The sequence below is a fragment of the Neofelis nebulosa genome, chromosome 13 (genome assembly GCF_028018385.1).
Source record: "Neofelis nebulosa isolate mNeoNeb1 chromosome 13, mNeoNeb1.pri, whole genome shotgun sequence".
NCBI lineage: Eukaryota > Metazoa > Chordata > Mammalia > Carnivora > Felidae > Neofelis > Neofelis nebulosa.
In genome coordinates, this window is record NC_080794.1 from 30,532,879 (window position 1) to 30,553,121 (window position 20,243).

A 20,243-nucleotide genomic window follows, 5' to 3' on the forward strand; every position below is an offset into this window, starting at 1 on the left:
GATCGTAGGAGTCAGGGTGAAATGGAGGCTACAAAGTCTACTTTGAGATGCCAGCCATCTCTTCTGAGAGTCAGATTGTGAAGTTACTCTCTGACCTCGTAGTTCTTAGTTCAGGCCACTATTTTTTCTTTTTAGGCTTAGCTTGTACACTCAATTGATTTGTATTTGCTCTTGTTTTGAGAGAGAGAGAGAGAGAGAGAGAGGGCGCAGGATGAGGGGGGGAAGGGCAGATGGAGAGAGAGAGAATCCTAAGAAGACCCCATGCTCAGTGTGCAGCCTGGAACTCAGGCACCCCGCTGTCCACCCAATTGAATACTCTTCCTTAAATGACCAATTTACACTTTTCATGGAAAGAACAACACACTGGTTAAGGTCATCACACTAATGAAATGATCAGAAATTTTCTTAATGAAGCTTCAGCTTCCATGTTATGGAGGACATAATAGTAATTTTGTTCCTTCTTAAGATAATTTTTATTTTTTTGGAAGACTAAAAAATGTGCTATTAGCTCTCTATTTGTTACTTTATTCTTTCTCCACCTGCTTCTTAAATGTATGCCTTTCTCGGTTTAGTTCACAGTTTTCCTCTCACTCTATATACTTTATTCATGTTGCAGCATCATAAAATTCACTCATGCTATACCTCAGATGTGCAGAGAAATTGTCGTTCCCCAGACTCCCATCTGCTGGTTAGAGGGAAATTATATTTTAGCTATATTTACTTTAAAATTTGGTGTGTATGAGACATGTTAATAGTCTCTAAGGTATCACGTATTCTAAGAATAATAGAAAAAAAAAGAACCAACTACTCAGTCACCTAGATTATTTCATCCTTTGCAGCTTGTTTTACGAGGTAAGAATAAGGATGTGGCTTATGAGACCTCCGTGTGGAGGAGATGGCTTTTGGTCATGAAGGTGCTGTGCCCTGACCCTCCCTTTTGCCTGGTACTTCTGCTATCACTGACATGCCAAGGGTTATAGGTTTTAATTGGAACTCACTGGCATTGCTGACTCTTCAGGGCTGCCTTTGACCCCATTTGGCGTTTACGAGGTGCTAATGTCCTTTTGTCCAAACTTTCTTTCTTCCTTCCTTTCTTCCTGCCTTCCTCCCTTTCTTTCTTTTTCTTTTTTTCTTTCTTTCTTTTTCTTTCTTTCTTTCTTTCTTTCTTTCTTTCTTTCTTTCTTTCTTTCTTTCTTTCTTCTTCTTTCTTTTCCTTCCTCCTGAGAACATTGGAGAATGTCCCTTGATTCTTTCTTTGATCTACATAAATTATCTCTGAGAGGCTCCTTTTCTAGGTCCACAGGACTGCCTGAGGTTTAGAATCTCTTTGGTTTCATTCCCCTTAATGAGTGTGAAGATATTTTTTAGGGTGGAGAGCCCTTGAAACTGAGGTTCAGCCTTCCTAAATACAAAAAGTGCCTGTTACCCCACACTGCCAGTGTGCTGCAAAGGTGTGGGTCTGGGGATCAGATCCTTAACTATTTGCAAGTATTGCAGAGCTATGTTCCCTCCCTAGATTTGGAGTAATATACTCCTCTTTCTAGAGAGTCCAAACCCCTCTTTCCTCAAATATACCTCTTCTGCCTGCACTCATCATCCAGAACATCTGGTCAAATCTCAATGACTTCCATATGCAAACTGCTTCTTAGATATCTCTATGTCTGTTAGATCTCTTAAACCTAACTTGGGCAAAATAAAATGTTTCATTAATTCTCCCATTAGTTTTTCCCAGAGGTCTTGCCATCTTCCCCATTCCCCTCCCAACCTTGAGGTTTGAGTTTCTCATGCCCAGAACATGATGTTTCTTTTTGCCCTGGCTCTTCAACCCTTGCTCATATCTAGTGTATCAGCAAGTATTGTCATCATTACCTCTAAGACCAGAAGCTAATGTATCCATTTCTTCCCCCTCTTTCCTTGACTACTATAACCACCTCTTTTCCCTGACTGGCCCTCTACTCTGTATTGAAAGTGACATAAGTCAGACTATGTCTCTCCCTTGCTTGAAACCCTTAAGGCTTATCATGCTTAGGAGAAAATCCTGTGTGTTACCCTGGCCTCGTGACCCTCTGTGATCTTGTCCTTGTCCCCTTTTGTGTCTTCATCTTTAAGTCACTCTAACTCTTGTCCATTATGTTTCAGAGTTCCTGAACTTCTGTTCCTCAAACAAAGTAGTTCATTCCTGGCCCGGAAAGTTTGCACTATGATTCCCTCCTCCACAAAAGCTCTTCCCCTACTCCTGGTTGGAAGAGTGGCCTCCATCTTGTTATTTATATACCAGCTTGACTGCCATTGTTTCCAAAGGCCTTCTCCAACCACCTAACCTAACATAGCCTCATGGTCTTTGGCTATGACTTTTCTTTATTTCTACTCTCTGCCTAGCATTCAGCATGCTGAATGTTCTTTTCAGTACTGGTTTGCTTATTCCTTTTTTTCCCAGCTCTTTCCATTCCATTCTAGAAGAGGCCTTCTCAAAGCAGGTACTGAAAAATACATTTCTGAACGGAGCAAATCAATGAATAAATGAATGTGGGTTTTCCCAAAAGAGTTTTGTTCAGACAGCTTCTGCTTTGGCACCTATAATGTCCTTGTGAGTAAGGACCGCCTACCCATTTGGAGCAAAGGGAAAGAAAATAAGACATAAATTATTATCTGAATATATTTTCTGCCCACTCTGTCATAGTATATTTAAATAGATTGAGGTGCCTGGGTGGCTCAGTTGGTTGAGTGTCTGACTCTTGATTTTGGCTTAGGTCATGATCCCAGGGTTGTGGGATCAAGCCCCTCACTGGGCCCCATGCTGAGTGTGGAGCCTGCTTGAGATTTTCTTTCTCTCTTTCTCTCCCTCTCTAAAAAAAATTAAAAAATGAAAAATAAATAGATGAAAGAAGGTAAAACTATGTGGCTTTCACATGCTTAAAGTCAAGTGAACATAAGCAAATCCTTGAACATCTCTGATTCTCATTTTTTCTCACCCTTAAAACTTGAGTACTAAATCATGCCTCACAAAGGAATTTTAAGAAGCAATGAAATGTGCATGTGAAAGTGCTTTACAAAGTGTTTAAATAAAAGCCAACCTCGGTAACAGGTTACATTCATGTCCCTGCAAGAGTGGATCATAATAGAAAAGGATGTAGATGCTGAAGACTTATTTTAAAGCCTAAGATTAAATTAGGTTGACCAACCATCTGGGTTTTCCCAGGACTTAAGGGTTTCCTGGGATGTGGGCCTTTGTGTGGACAAACTGATCTGCTGTGGTCACATTATTCACTGGGCTCTGCACCAGTCAAGCCACTGTAAAAATTTATTGCCACTTTCATGGTCCATAAATACAAGGTATTAAGGTAAAGTAACAAACCCAGAGGGGTCTGAAATGTAAGTAGAAACATGAGGAGTACAGAAACCCTGACAAGCCAAGAAGGATAGAAAGAGTCATACATCAGAGTGTGTTTGTGGAGAAGGTTCAGGTAATGAGGACATCATAACTAGCTTTAAACATTTTTTCAGTTATGCAAGATGAATAGATTCTAATGCTCTGCTGCATGGCATAGTGCCTCCAGTGAACAATTAACTACTGTACACTTAATACTTTTTTGAGGGTAGACGTCATGTTAAGGGTTCTCACCACCAAAAAACAAAAATCAAAAAAGCCAAAAAAAAAAAAAGCAAACCACCCCAAAGCCCAAACAGGCATGCTAATAATGACTATGCTCCAAACGCTCTACTAAGCCATAAGAATGCAAAACGTAGAGGAGTCATTCACTGCCTGAATACATCTCTGAATCCATCTAGTTTCTTCCTTCCTATTCCATCTTAGTAGAGGGTAGAGTTCTCTCTAATTTTCCTCTCCTTCTGCCTGGTGTCCAAATATTCAAGTATTACAAGACATGAATCATACAGCAACTGGAGTATGTATTTAAAGGGCTAATCCAATTCTTTCATTCCTTGTTTAATCTTGCTAATTGAAGGGATCCATTGCTATTAAAGATGATCAAAATAGGAGCCTAGACATGACCTAAATATCCCTGGCCCATTGGTACCTCCTGGCCTCATTTTCATGGATCCCATACCACCTGCTCATTGCAATCATTAATTACTCATTCAGTTCCTCAGACACTATTGCCCACTTACCTTCCTCGGGAGCTTTGCACAGACTGTTTCCTCTGCCAGGATCACTCTCATCACTGCTTGCCTGTCCTACTCACAATTCAACCTAATGTCAACATAAATATGACTGCTCATTGGTAATGGGGCGACACTGGAGTAGCCTTCTCTTTATATCTTCTCATTAGCCCTAGTTTCTCCTATATAGTGCTTATTTTGACCCTAGTTTAATAATTATTTGTGTAATTATTCAGTTAAACCCCACAACACGGTGCCAAGCATCCTAACATCAACCACATCTGCCTTCTATCTACTGTTGTGTGTTCCTATATCCCTATGTCCTAGGATAATTCTTGGCACATACTAGACATTCAGCAAATATTTAAGTGAACAAGTAAACAAATGAATAAGTGAATGAGTAAATGAAGAAATCAAAGAAAAAGTTCTAGGAGCCCACAATCCGTTAGAGAAATCTCATGTAAAATGTTTACATGCCTGACATGCTAATATATATTATTAATTTTTTTTTATTTCCCACTAAGTTCCAGTGAGGCAGATAAGGCAAGGATATAATCTGCATTTGACAGAAGAGGAACCTGAGACCCGTAAAGGTCAAAGTAGTGACACCAGGGTCATGTAAAAACAAAAGCAGACCTCTGCTCAAACTGAGATCTGATTTCAAACCCTATGCTTTTCCTTTGCTTTGTATTGTCTCTTTTTAGGTGAGAGAAAAAGGCAGACAACAAACTAATAAGTGAACAAAGACCCTGGGTAACTCTTTAGTTCTAGATACACATCAGAAAGTGACTATGCCATAAATCTTCCCACCTCCTACATCAAGTTATCTGAGAGCTGCTCTTCTAGAAATAGCACCTGCTGAGATGTGAGTGATCTGTGTTACTGGAGAGCTGCCTGAGGGGTCATGTGCATGGCTGCAAATTGAATCTCCATATCCCTGATGCTGACAGCGGGTCTCACTCTCTCCAGTGCACATTAACACGGAACAACTGGCCAGTTATCAAACTCGCAAATCTTCAAAAGGGAAATTACTAAGCAAAATAAGGCAGTCAGAGAAAGATAAATATCATATAATTTCACTCATATGTGGAATTTAAGAACAAAACAGATGAACACAGGGGAAGGTCCAGAAAAATAAGATAAAAACAGAGAGGGAAGAAAACCATAAGAGGCTCTTAAATATAGGCAACAAACTGAAGAGTGCTGGAGGGGAGGTGGGGGGGGATGGGCTAAATGAGTGATGGGCATTAAGGAGGGCATTTGCTGGAATAAGCATGGAATGTTATATAGAAGTGATGAATCACTGGGTTCTATTCCTGAAACCATTACTGCACTGTATGTTAACTAGCTTGGATTTAAATAAAATTAAATAAAGAGCAAGAGAATTTATTTATGTTCAACCATTCTCCATATATAGAGGAACAAAATCTCCTAGAACTGGACCAAGGAATTTATATAATATTCTCACATACTCCAGAAGATTTTGATGATCAGTCAAGTTTGGAAATTTGATGTTCACTCCTTTGATCATTACAATCCTGTGACTTAAGTTTAGATAATAAATGAGAAAGACAATGTGATTTGCCCATGTTAATACAACTAGTAAGTACTGCAGCAAGGACCCCGAACTCAGGTGTTCCAGCTCCTAGCAGCTGACATATTTCATTATGACACACTCTAGTTTTTAATTTTTTAAGTTTATTTATTTACTTTAAGAGACAGAGAGAAGTGAGGAGGGGCAGAGAGAGAGAGAAAGAGAGAGGAAATCCCAAGCAGGCTCCCCACTGTCCGCGCAGCACCTGATGCAGGACTAGTGCTCACTAACCATGAGATCATGACCTGAGCCACCAAGAGTCCGACGCTTAACCGACTGGGCCACCCAGGCTCCCTCGACACACTCTAGTTTTTAAAAGAAATGCTGTATCTTATAGGAAAGGGCTATGAAGAAATTTCAACGAGAGTAGCTAAAAAGAGGGTGTTATTTAGGTTAAAATGTTCAGCCAGATTCTCTCATGTGTTAGAAAGTTAGTTTTAAAAAGGTCCAAGGCAGTGGTCCTCCAACTCCATCATGGGTAAGGCTCATTTGGGGCCGTGCCACTGGAAATTCTGATTCAGTGGGGCCTTGGGATTCTGTACCTTGCAAAAGCCCCAGGGGTGATTCTCACGTGCATAGTTCGGCTTTGGTGAACATTGCTCAAAACTCCCTTCTAGTCTCAGACTATGATGATTATTTGCCTCTAAAGTGGTGGTTCTCAGCCTTGACTACACATTATAACCACTTAGGGAATTAAAAAAAAAATATGTTGAAGCCACATGCTAAGAGATTCTGATTTAATTTGACTGGGATGAAACCTACTTAACAGTATTTTGGTAAAGCTTTTTAGGTGATTCAAATGCGAAGCAAGGGCTTTAGAAGATAGATCAATTTTTGGAGTCACATGTATTAACTTTGCCTCCAGATTAAGGCAGGAAGTAAATTGAAGGAATTCTGATTGCTTTTCTGCTTTCTAGGCATAAACAAAATTATAAGGTATTTTGCAAAGATAATAGCACTCTATGGTGACAATATGCTAACAGTTGTGTGCTTGAAGATTAACATATAATCCACTACTTGAGAGACTTTTTTTTTAATGAAACAATTATGGAGACCACTTTCAAGAGATGTGGAAAAGCAAGCCCCAGCACATGGGATTAAACAACTAAAACTAAAGAAAAACCAGAACCATTTCCAAATCAGCAACAGTTATATTCATTTGATTACGTTGATACGCATTATTAATTTGGCTATTTATATTTTAATTTACAAAGCATACAGACGAATAGCTGTGTAACTTCTGGGAGGCAAAATTTCTTTTCACAACAATAAACAAAAGCAATAGCAATAACAACCACAAAAGAAGTTTAATTTCGGATCACAAGCCATTGTGTCTGATCAATTATGAATATTAAAACAAGATTGCTGACACTCAGTTCTTGTTGTTTAGTTTTAGTTGGAAAGAAAAACATCTTTCCCAGTCATAAAGTAACTTCTTCAAGACTACTTCTAGAATCAGTGACTAAAATCATAAACATTTCTGAATATAAACTATGAAATAGAAACTATGCAAGAGCACAGAGTGCTAGAAATCAAGAGTACTGAAGGTTTCAGTTTCAGAATCATTATTTTTTAGTCTTGTGATCTTGGTCAAGATTTCTTCTTCTCTTTCCCCTCCCCCTCCTCCTTCCTCCTTTTCCTCCCCCCTCCTCCTCCACCTCCCCCATTCTTTTCCCTTTCCTCCTTCCCTTCCTCCTTCTTTTCCTCCTCCTCCTCCTCTTCCTCCTTCTGCTTCCTCTTCCTCTTTTCTTCTTCTTCTTCTTCTTCTTCTTCTTCTTCTTCTTCTCTCTGCTTCTCCTCCTATTCCTCCTCCTTCCTCTTCCTCTCCTTCTCCTTCTCCTCCTTCCTCTTTCTCTTCCTCTCCTCCTCCTCTTCCTCCTCTCTTTTTTCCTCTTCTTCCTCCCCTCCCCCCATCCTTCTCCTCCTCTTTCTCCTTCTCATTCATTTGGTAAAGCAAAGGGTGGAATTAAATCTCTATTTATAGGACACTGCAAGATATGAGATTCCATATAGAAATAAGATACCTATTGAGAAGAGAAGCTTCATACAGTATGTACAGTTTGGAACTGTTCAAGTATAGTTTCTTTGTAGAAGTGCTGCAATAACAAAACATATTCAAAAAGAGTTCTTAGTAGAGAAACAGTAAGACAAACATACCAGAGTACACAACAAACAATTCTATGCCTCAGTAATACAATCTAAAAGTTGCAGGTCCCAGGAGTGCCATCTTGAACTTGGAACATATAGCCTTCAGAAGTAGTGTCTGGCACAACATTCTGACCTTCCTCTTCCTCTACAGAGAACTATTTGTCAATCAAGTTTCATGAAACTTGGTACACAGATTCATTTTCATGATTTTGTACAGCTTCACTTTTGTCCAAACCTCCACATTTTTCAATCATTATACTAAGTTTCTCAGTTTCACCTAGTTTCCCAGAAACCTGAAGTGTGGGGGATAAGCTTAGGAATCCCCCTGGCTTACACCAGTGGGTTAACAAGGCATAAAGAAATACAAAGTCATAAAATGCTCACACCCGAGTTTGGGTAAACCAGATTGTCACCCCAAGAATAGGAGGGTTCAAAGGCACCCTGAGAATAAGGAAGCACAAAGGTGCCAGGAATAGGAAGGTACAAAGGCACCCCAACATAGAGAGGAGGTGCAGAACCCCCAGAATAGAGAGGGAGAGGCAAAGTCCTAAAATAGGAACAGGTAGAAAGGTGACCAATACATAGGTATATGAAATAAACAAGATTAGATACTCGAGGTGGAAGCACCCCCAATTTAGTACTATAGCTGAAAACCTGCTTTCACGGGAGAATAGGGCCAGGTTAGGTAAACTGGTGAATTGGACTATGGACCGCTGTGCTGCAGGCAAAGCAGCCCAGGGAAGAGATGGTTAACAAAAGAAAAGGTGCCTTATTAACCCTGAGGTTATTCCCCCTACCTGTCTCATCCCCTAGGCTAAGATAAACAGAGGTGCGGCCTCATGTCCACTGTAAACAACCTTCCTCCCAACTGTCCGGTGCCCGGATTTTGTGTTATATTGACCTAAACCCCTAACCACAAATATCCTCAAGACCCCCTTTCCCTCACATTCACAAGTTAATGTTCACAGACTCATTGTCCCTTTGTGCATATCCATCGCCATGTTTATAAGCCTTCTGATCCTGATAAAAATGGGGTAAGAACCCTTATTCGGGGCTCTTGTCTTTTCCTGGACATTAGCCATCTCTTGCTTTCCATCCTGCATCCTGCTCTTTTGCTAGACAAGAGAGAACTTTAGACCCAGAGTCTATGGCACTCAAGTATGTTTGAAATTGCATCCAGAAAAACAGAATACTTTTGGTATTTGTTACAGTTAAAATGTTCATCAATGGTTATGTCACCATGAATGAGGTTTACAATCTGTTCAATGCTTCTGCCACTTGTATAGTTAGTCCAAGCCCATACAGTTCCTTTTGTGTCTTAAAATCTGCCTTAGAGAGAACACCAATGAAGAATGGGACTAATCCATGATTCACAACCTGCTCTATCTGGTCCTGACAACCACCTGTGATGATTAATATTGTCCACATAACTTCCTTCTGAATAGTAGTTTTGGGACTCATTAATAGATTTGGAAAGACAACAAGTGCTCCTGCATCTATTACACCCTGAGTCTGTTCATGTGTCCCCGTGACAATATTTCCTGTGGTTCTTAGTGCAGGAGTCACAGTGGGCAATGCAGTAGCTCCTAGAAATTTCACAGTTGTGGCACAACACCTGTTTGCACAAGCATTTCAATCCATTAATTTGGATCACCAGTAAGGTAGGAAATGGCCCAGCAGGTTATCTGCTAATAACTACTTCTGGGTCATCATGACGCAGAAGACAAACTAAGATAGGGAGAATCTGCTCAATAGCATCTAACAGGGGTGCAGGATTTTTGTTGTGACAAATGTTTGGAAGTGTCCAAAGAGCTAATTAAGTAACCACATGCTGAAGATAACATATTAGGAGCTGCAGGGAAAGCCAACAGCCATCCTTGGTAACCAAGTCTTACAAAACAGAACCGTCACCTGTGAGGTTTCCTGGAGCCTAAACAGTTTGTTCACTGATGTAGGCATGAGGAGTTGCCCACAGAGAAATGAATGATGGGATAGCACCTCCATCTACCACAGCCTTGGTCTTTTCTGATGTCCTGGAAGCAATGTTAGTGAGGGCCCAGGCAGATTCAAACTGAATGGGACTACAGTCAATTCTGGGCAAAAAAGACACAAATTTTGGAATCAAACCAGCTCAGATTATGTTGTCTGTGGGGGATATTTTTCCCTAGAAAGCAGGTTCCAGCTTGAGTAGCCTAGGACTCGATTTCCAAATGGTTGCTCTTTATGCTTTTGACAATGTCATCAGTGTCATCAACAGACCAATTTACAGTGCCCTGGTTGTTGTGGTTTTCCTGCAGTGAAGTAGCATCATCAGGAAATGAGCTTACATCTCTCCTTTACAGTATCTCGTCATCCTTCTTACCTCGCCTCAGCCCCCGTTAACTTCTCCTCTGCACTGCCTCATATCTGGACTGTCTTTCCCCTTGTTCTTGAATCTGTTAAGGCTAGCGGCTAGTGAATTAGCATTCTCATTGGTGGACGTGGTTATGAGACAAAGGGAGAAAGCTGTATGGCATGGTGGGCTCAGGCTTCCACGGGAGATGGGGTGGGATGGGCAGGCTACAGGTCAGCTGCCCTCAAAACATCCACCCCAGCTCACTCAAAGACCGTGTTGGTCAAGATTTCTTACCAAAATTTAGGGAACATAGTAGTACTCATTCCTGATATATAATCAGGATATATATGTATATACTTATACATATATATATATACACACACACACACATATATATATATATATATATATATATATATATATATAAAATCAGGCTATCTATATAACATATATTATTTATTTTTAAATGTTTTTTTAAAATTTATTTTAAGAGGGAGAGAGAGTGCAAGCAGGGGAGGGGCAGAGAGAGAGGGAGAGAGAGAGAATCCCAAGCAGGCTCCAGGCTGTCAGAGCAGAGCCCAGTGCAAGTCTCGATCGCACCAACCGTGAAATCATGACCTGAGCCAAAACCAAATGTCTGACGCTTAAACCACTGGGCCTCCCAGGCACCCCATATACATTTATTTTTAATGAAGTGAGATATGTGTCTGTGGACATCTTACAAACTGCAGTATATTCAATCTCAATGTGCTTTGTGAAATACTAGGTGAAGGTCAGATAGGTTGGGAAAACAATACATACTTTATTCCTGTTTTAGAGATTTATAATTGATATCTGTAAATTCAAATAACCAAGAAGTGCCTATCAAAACACTTGCTCAACTTTGTTTAACCAGTTTCCAAAACGATCCATTCTTACTTTTTATGTCTGTCAATATACAGAAGTAGGTTTCTTTAGAACAAACTGGATTAGATTACCCTCAGAAATCTATAGGACAGTGGTGATCTTTTAAAAAAATATTAAAATGTCACTGAAAATGAGGGAGGGAGATTCCTGTAGTTTAGGTTGATTTGAGAGAACTTATAGATGTAAGCCTTGAAGTATACTAATTATTTAATAATGAAATTATTTATTGAGTAGCTACAAATATTTATTGAATATATACAAGGTGGGGGAAGGCATCAGGCTTTGTGTGGTTACTATATTAATCTCATTGAATTTAGGAACTAGAGGGTGAGATAAGACATACACATAATGCAAAGTGGCACCATAAAAAATTAAAATACAGTGGTAAATAAGTTGGTGGAATTTTAGGAGCAAAGTTGCATGTGCAAACACAAAGTATCTATTTAGACATTAGATTGTCCTGAGATGGGGCGCCTGGGTGGCTCAGTCAGTTGAGCGACCGACTTCGGCTCAGGTCATGATCTCACGGTTTGTGAGTTTGAGCCCGGCGTCGGGCTCTGTGCTGACAGCTCAGAGCCTGGAGCCTGCTTCGGATTCTGTGTCTCCCTCTCTGTCTGCCCCTCCCCCACTCATACTCTGTCTCTCTCTATCTCAGAAATAAATAAAAATTAAAAAAAATAAATTGTCCTGAGAACTTCTACTTTATTTCTTTAAATTAGATTTATTAGTTTATTAAACTATGTCCGAGACAGGACGCTCTGGTAATTGGCTATACTGAACAAGCATGCCCTATATTTGAAGTATGTCCTTGTCCTTAGTATCAGGCTTATAAAACACCCAAGGAAATATCTATAGGGGACAAAATTCATGCATTTCTTATTAGTTATCATTATTATTTAGATAATAGAATACTGGACCATGTTTCCACATTTATTCTGAGATCTCTACTTTTTTCAGATATAAATATCTTCTTTACTCACTAAAAGTATGTAAGATAAAAATGTAGTATAATATAGTATTTATCATGTACTTAGAAAATTAACCTAAAACAACCTTTTTGGAACACATTTTTTAAATGTTGCAAAAGTTACTTGAGTCTACATTCCACACTCAAGTCACTCCTGAAAACTCTCTGTATCTATTTTTACCCTTAGTATCTAATCTCCAGTCTACTTCCCAGTAGACAATATGGATGGAGGAACTTGTTAAATTTTCAAACATGGGTACAGATTATCATTATCATAACGTCTTATTATACACTTTTACAGAAAGCTTTTAGATAGTATGATTTTTTTCTCATCTTGGACCCATCAAATCTCTTCTCTCCCTTTAAAAGTCAGGACACCGAGGACGGTAATCTTTTATATAAAGTATCAACAGGCTGGTACGTATAGTTCTGATTCTGTTCTTCTGAACTTAATAAAACTCTTGCTCTGAAGGTGTTCTAGCCCAGGTTGCTACAGCCAAGTACTATAGGCCAGGTGGCTTATGAACAACAGAAATATAGTTCTTACGGTCCTCAAGACTGGAAGTCTGTGATCAGGCTGCTGGCATGGTTGTGTTCTGGTGAAGTCCCACCTCTGGTTGCAGAAGGATATTTTCTCATTGTGTCCTCACATAGCAGAGAGAGAGTAAGAGAGCTCTCTGGGGTCTCTAATAGGGGCACTGATCCCATTCATGAAGTCTACACCCTCATGACTTACTAACCTTCCAAAGGACCTACCTCCTACTGACATCACATAGGGGTTAAGATTTCAACATAGGAATTATCGGGGACGATCATAGAAGGCTATTGAGTGAATGAGCACTGGAGCTATGGAGTCAGAATATCTGGGTTCTAGTCACAGTTACTATGTGTGATCTAGAATAACGGTTGCACCTGATTAAATTTCTGGTCATCCATCCTCGGTCTCCAAAATATGCCCCCCTTACGTATTGGGCAAAATTAAAAATTAAATATTATAATAACATAACACTTGAATTTTAAAGTAGAATGTGACGCTAATCTGTGACTTCTACATGATTGTGGTATTGTTTTTGCATTATTTTTGATAGGGAAAGAGAACGATCCAAGGACTTCACTTGGATATTTGTATTGCAATAGGTAGATTATCAATGAGGTAATGCTAGCTGCTACAGTACACAAATTACAAATCTTACAGTTTTACACAGTAAATGTTTATTTTTACACATGCCACAGTGCAGGGTGGGTGTTAGTAGTCAGATGGATTCCCCTTAAGAGACCTTAGAATCTGGACATTTTCCTCCTTATGACTCGACTCTCTTTTATTTTTTAAATAAAGTTTATTTATTTGTTTTGAGAGAGAGAAAGAGAGAGAGAGAGAGAGAGAGAGAGAGAGAATGATCAGGGGAGGGGCAGAGAGAGAATCCCAAGAATGCTTTAAGCTGTCAGCACAGAGTCTGATGTGGGGTTTGAACTCACAAACTCTGAGATCATGACCTGAGCTGAAATCAAGAGTGGGCATTCAACTGACTGAGACACCCAGGTAGCCCTTGACTTTTTTTTTTTTTTTTTAGATTCTCTTTTGACTAGCTTCGATTTTGAGAAAGAAAAAGAAAAGAGGATTATACCAGAGGGTTTTATGGCTCAGGACTTGAAATAAAATACTCACATTTTCTTGGCCAGAACTCAGTTACATGGCCAAAATTGCCTGCAAGAGAAATATAGTCCAGCCATGTACTCAGGAATTAAAAGGGAACTCAAACTAGAACAAAAAAGTAGGAAATAAACTGGGGTTCCAGTAGGGCTATCAAAGAGATTCAGAAGCCAAATGTCCATTTTTCAGCTGATTCAAGTTAGTTTCAACTGGCGACAGTGTGTTAGCACTGAACCATATTCAACAGTCTCTGATGTATGTGCGTGTGGGTCTTTCCATTTCCTGAGTGTGAAGGAATCTTGTTAATAGTTGCACATCACTTTGGGACATATAGAGCAGAGATTCAGCATGTGCCCACATTTTGAGTATGTCATTGATATTACAAGATTCTTCCTGAAACGATTTGTTATTTCAGGGGCCTAAGTCTATTAACAGTTTCAGATCAAAGACTTTGATGAAGGTCTGTTGTGGTTCCTGCTGCCCAGATCTGGGTGTATGAAAAGTTACTTATCTGTTTCATTCCTAGGGACCCCGTGGTTGATCCACCATGGCCAGAGATCCCTGTGGGTCAGATGATTCTCTTTTCCATGCTGTCCCTACTCTTATTACAGTAATAATGCCCATTATATCTCTGGCAATTAAGTGCTTGTCCTTGGTCTCTGACACTTTTGGATCTGCTCATTCCCAATGAAGTCAGGAAACTGTTTCCAAATAAGCATTTCCTTCTAATACTCCTGGCCCACAAGGTCTCCCATGTAAATGCTTTTGAAAGGTGTTCTTTGGCAGAGTGTGGATGACTGGGGTACACTATGGGGTACACTATGTTTGAGGTGCTGGACTATTCTGTTTCTTGTCCTGGGGGGTGATCATAAATGTATTCTGTTTGTGTTCACTAGCACTCATTGCCTCCACAGTCTCTGATGCCTTTAAAAGCATGCATTTTGAAATCTGTTGAGCATTTTGTTTAGCTGTTCAATGGAGCATATTTCGGTGCAAGGTGACTACAACTACAATCGTCCACTAAAAACATAAACTTTGCTCTTAGCTCTATAGAAAGTAATGATCCAAAATAATTTATCTTTGTACCTGAAAAAAAAATGGTTTCTTTTACCGAGTAGCAATAGTTTAAACTCCTAAGAGGCCCTTCCGGTGAACTCTCCATTACCCTCATCACTCTCTAAAGCCTTACCTTGTTTTATTATTATTTTTTTCAATAGCACTTTCACTGTCTTACAAAATTTATGTTTAGGTTTTTCTCTATTTTCCTCTAGATTATAAGCTGCAGTAGAAGAGACAAATATTTTATTTTGCTGAGTGCCTTATTCCCAGCATCTAGACCAGTCCCTGGTTTATGGCAGGCACTCCATAAATATGAAATGAATGAAGCAATGTTGTTAGTTGTGTGTATATAAATTAAAATTTCCTATCACTCACAGGAAAGAATAATAATCTATTTGCTAGGATTCTACATTTTAATTTCAATTTAATCTTTTAAATTAATTATTATTAGTAAATTAAATGTTTATGTTTGCTTGAATTTCACATATCATATATTCCCTGTACTGACATTGGTTAAATCAAAACAATACTAATAACATATCCTAACTGTAAATTATTAGCCAGCATGTTGTCACAATGGTATGATTTGGGGTCTTCACATGTTGCAAGGTAACTTCTCCCTCTTCTGAAAAGCTGTATTTTTTTCCTCACGAACTACTGATTTATTTGCCATGTATCAAATACAGTCTGAAGTGTGCTTTGATTGTCTTGTAGAGTCAGGTCTCTTAAAACATTGTTTTAAAAACACAAATTGGGGCGCCTGGGTGGCTCAGTCGGTTAAGCGTCCGACTTCGGCCCAGGTCATGATCTCACGGTCCATGGGTTCGAGCCCCGCGTCGGGCTCTGTGCTGACAGCCCAGAGCCTGGAGTCTGTTTCAGATTCTGTGTCTCCCTCTCTCTGACCCTCCCCCATTCCTGCTCTGTCTCAAAAATAAAATAAATGTTAAAAAAAATTAAAAAAAATAAAAAAATAAAAACACAAATTTGTTCTAATGTGATTGATGTATTAGGGAATAATCGGAGTTTAACACGAATGTTGTATTTTCTTTTGTATGATTTCTTAGATGAATTCAGAAAACCACACCCAGTTGAACCAAGCTGGATAGGAATACACAAAGTGTAGGCACACACACACACAGACACACACACACAGACACACACACTCACTCCTGAAACACCCACACTGGATACCTCAGGTCACCATGTGTGTCATCTGCTGTTACAACTTCCCAGGCGATTGCAGATAACCTTCAGTCCACCATTTCACACCAACTCACAAGCTGACACCCATTCAATGCCCACTTCCACAAACAAATTTCAGGTTTTTTGGGTCAAATGCCATATTCACTGTAATATACATATATATGTATATGCTTATGTAACATACATACATACATATATACATACGTATATATATATATACATACATATATATATATACACACACATATATTAAGTATATATTCTTGTATACTTAATATATACAATATAATAAGTATATATTATATTATATATTAATATTAAGTGTATATATGTTACTTAAAATGTATAAATGATAATAGTTTTCTATTAGGTTCTTACCTTTTTTTAATATGTTACTGACACTTTACATTTTGCGTGTTGTCCTTTCACCTTATTTTCCCTCATAAATCCTGTGGGGTTTATTGTGCAAATTTCGCACAGCGTGATGCTTTTTCTGAAATGTGTGTCACATTAAAATAAAATCGACTGTATTATAATTGCTCTATCATCTGTGTTGTCCGAGTCCTTTAGCAACCCTGGTTGGGTTCCCCAAAAGTAGACACTGAGGTGTAGCTGGGCTGCAACATGTTTCTGGGGATCGACATCTGGGAAAGGAAGTATGGAGTAGCAGTAATGGGCTAAGGAGGCAGACACACTGTGGTGTAGGCTTTATATATATATGTATATATATACACACACATATATATGTATATATATATACGTACACATTTATATGTATATATACATATATGTATATATATTCATGTATATATACACACATATATGTATATAAAATACATATAATAAAATATAATACATTAATATATAATGTAATGACATATAAATATATATATAATATATTTAATGTTTTATTTATTTTGGAGAGAGAGAGAGAGAGACAGAGTGCAAGTGAGGGAGGGGCAGAGAGAGAGTGAGACACAGAATCTGAAGCAAGCTCCAGGCTCTGAGCCACCAGCACAGAGCCTGATGCGGGACTTGAACTCCCGGACCATGAAATCATGACCTGAGCCACAGTTGGACGCTCAGCCGACTGAGGAGCCACCCAGGCAGTCCTGTGGGATAGGCTTAACAAAGCCACAGGAAATAATTTTTAAAGGAATAGTGCTTGTCAGAGAGTATGTCCTCTGTTGAACAGAAATGGCCAAGCCTTTGTGCTCCTCTTGCTTTACTCAGTTACCAGATATGGATGTGGTTGGAAGGCTGAGGCTCAGGTAGGGGGCGCTCTCTGCAGCTGAGCCGTATCCTAAAGAAGCTGATACCTGTGAATTGTCTGCAAACCAAAGACCCTAGAGTTGAGCACTAAAACCTTTCTTAAAAAGGAATGCTGCTTGAATTTATCATGATATGGGTATTTCTGGGGTAATCTCATGCTATATTTTACATAGTTTAGAAAAACTCTTAATTTTGAAATAATGTTTGCACAAATAGTACAGATAAGTCCTAAGTACCCTTTATTCACCTTCCTCTTTTGTTAATAGCTTACGTAACTCCAGTACAATGATCTCAACCAGGAAATTAATACGGATGCAATACTATTAACTAAATACAGGCCTTTTTCAAATTTTACCAGTTCCATTAATTTTCTTTTTCTGGACAGAATCCAATTTGGGATCGCACATTATATTTACTTGTAATGAATTATGCTTTAATTTTTACATATGTATCCTTCTGTGTGAAATATTTAAAGGCAAATACTCCATACAAAATATCCGAAATACTTAGCAAAGTGTTTGGTAATATAATTATTAAATGAATAATTGTGGAATGAATAGACTGCAAATTTTTCAAAAACAGATCTTCGTTTAATTTTAATTTCTGGCATTATGACCACACTTGGCCTTCAGTTTGTTTGTTTAGTAATTTCTTTAGCAATGAATGAAATTGAACTTTACATATTGGGTACCTCTCATGGCATAAATGATATAAATTAAACAGAAAAGGGAGCCAGTTCCTTTCTTATCACTTTTAACAAATATGTTGCATGTGATTTGAAGAAATAATATGAATACAAGAGAAGAGAGAAGAAAGCATCAAAAATATTTGGGGAGATGGTATTGAATCTCATTTTGAAATGCGTGATGGGCGTGGGTTAATTAGAGTCAAGAGAAGGAGGGGAGTTTTGCAGAGGATGGTGATGTATAAAGCCACCGAAATATAAGCCTGGAACCTGGACACAAAAGAAGATAAAGCAGCAGGGTGTTTTGTTTGTTTGTTTGTTTTTGTTTTTTGTTTTTGTTGTTGTTATTGTTGTTCCGAAATCAAAAGGCAGAGAAAATTTACGAAAACCCTTATCCATTTTCTGAGTGCTAACTAGATAGAACTTTTGAATGATGAATTTCTTTTTTGATCTTGTGTGGATTTCGCATGACAGAAGCTTGCGGCCTGTTTGCATTCATTCATTCACACTTTGAATGGCTAAGAAGTCCATAATCCTATAAATAAATTACTCACTGGGGTAAAAGGAAATGGATTTGGATGTAATAATTCAGAGTGAAATACAGATTTTCTTCTTAATCATGTGACTATTATAGGAAAATATACAAGCAATCTTTAAAATCTATAGGATAAAGCACAATTTGCTTGGCTAATTAGCTTGGTTTATTAGTTTGCTTGGTTTACGAGAAATGTATTAATTGCATCTTCATTTGTTGATTTGTAGTATCAGTTATTCATTGATAGGATATACTCATGAAGCCATCACTTTTGAGGGAGCACAATTATCAATTAGTCTCTTTTTATTTTACCAAGCACATCACAATATTTTTATTTTTACATTGGATTGCACAATTTCTTACATGGTGGATGGCTAAGTACATACTTCTCTGATAACTCTCAAAATTTTGGATTCTGTTTCTAAATGTCTGGAAAGCCTTGTTTCCTTCTGAAGTGTGAGGCTCTAAATGGAGTGAGATTTTAACTTAGGCTTGGTGTTGTCTTGGGTGAAAGGGATTAGCACACAGTGCTGCAGAGAGCCAGCCGCTGAGTACTCAGAGAAGCTACATTTCTTCTCCTGAAACTTTAATTCTCTTTCAAACAATCAGCTGAAAAAGCAACTGCCAGAGACTAACCAGCATATATTCAGTGTTTTTTTTTTCTTTTTTTGCCTTAGATTTTGAAATCCAAAAGCACAGCTTGTAAAAAAAAAAAGCCAGATAATGCTAGGATGTCTGTCGCATTTAAAAATTAGATCAGAAGTTCTTCATCTTTTAATAATGGACTAGTTTTGGTACTAGAAAGCTCTCTGAAAAGGCTGTTTTTTTAATGGTAATATTTATGAAAAGAGTTTAGATGCATATGAGGTTGTGTTACAATTGTCTTTGCTTGCATTAAAATATTTTCAAATGTGCCTGAGTTTGGAAGAAATGTTCTTCGTCACAGGTATCGGTTGTATGGCATCTTAATGTAACCATCCATAGTTGGTCTGAGGATGCCTTCCAACATATAAATGAACCTCCTCATCATGTCTTCCAAAACGTGTTCCTCCCTTCCTGTCTTCTTCGTTTTTACTAATGGCATCATGGTCTGCAGTTGTTCAGATCAAACCACAGTGCCGGTTATCTCCATGTGGGGCCACACTAGATAACTTGTATCTCACACTTGTGCCTGACAGTGCAGTGATCACTCTGCACTGTAATGCTCTGTTGAAGAGTCTCTTTCCTGCAGAAGATTGTGTGTCTCTCTCCTCATGCTAGATATTAGATCACTGTTTGGCAAGAAATGGACAAGAAGCATCCGAAGGACAAGTGCAGGGTGAAAGAAATGAGTGATGTGTTTCTGTCTCTCGTATCTAATTATCTTCCAAGGTCTATTGATTTTAGTTTTGAAATACTTCTCTTATCCATCACAACCCCTTCATGTCTAGTCCATAAAGCTCACGGTCTTCTTAAGCAATTACTTGGACATTTGCATGAGACTGATGTTACTTTCATCTCTGTCCCTGATCCCTTCTCTATTAACCTCTTTCATATTGCCCTCAGTGCACTCTTCCTAAGAGATGTCTTTGAGGTTGTTATTCCTTTGCCCAGTACCCTCCCTGACCCTAACTCTATGCAGGACAAGGTATACAACTCTCCGGTATAGTTAGCATGTTATCCAAAGTCTGGTCTCAGAACAGCCACCCTTCTTTTCACCGTGTCCACTCATGCCTATGATATTGCACCCCAAATCAGAACTTATTGTTAATTTCTTCCCCCTTGCTGTG

General features: G+C 38.7%; 1 pseudogene; it reads right to left on the bottom strand.

Moving 5' to 3' along the window:
- Positions 1–7,911: 7,911 nt before the first annotated feature.
- The window catches only part of LOC131492419 (importin subunit alpha-1-like), a 48,703-nt pseudogene continuing 36,371 nt past the window's right edge, over positions 7,912–20,243 (bottom strand).